Below are 258 nucleotides of genomic sequence, written 5' to 3' on the forward strand. Positions count from 1 at the left end.
AACACAAATGAATAACTTCTCTTCGCCGAGGAACGGGATATTACATTAGACCGCAAAGGAGGCCCTCGTTGCGGAATTCCCAAATCACATTGAAAAGTCTCATTAACGGGAACGGCGGCAGCCACGAGGGGACGCCGGGGCGGATCGGGGGAGGCTGGCCGCTGACTGCGCGGAGTAGCTGAACCTTGTTACCATCGAGGATCCTGTGCGACTTAGGCTCTCCTGTCTGAAAGGAATAAGGATACACACGCATTCTGA

This window comes from Penaeus monodon, chromosome 25, assembly GCF_015228065.2.
Source record: "Penaeus monodon isolate SGIC_2016 chromosome 25, NSTDA_Pmon_1, whole genome shotgun sequence".
In the NCBI taxonomy this organism is placed as follows: domain Eukaryota; kingdom Metazoa; phylum Arthropoda; class Malacostraca; order Decapoda; family Penaeidae; genus Penaeus; species Penaeus monodon.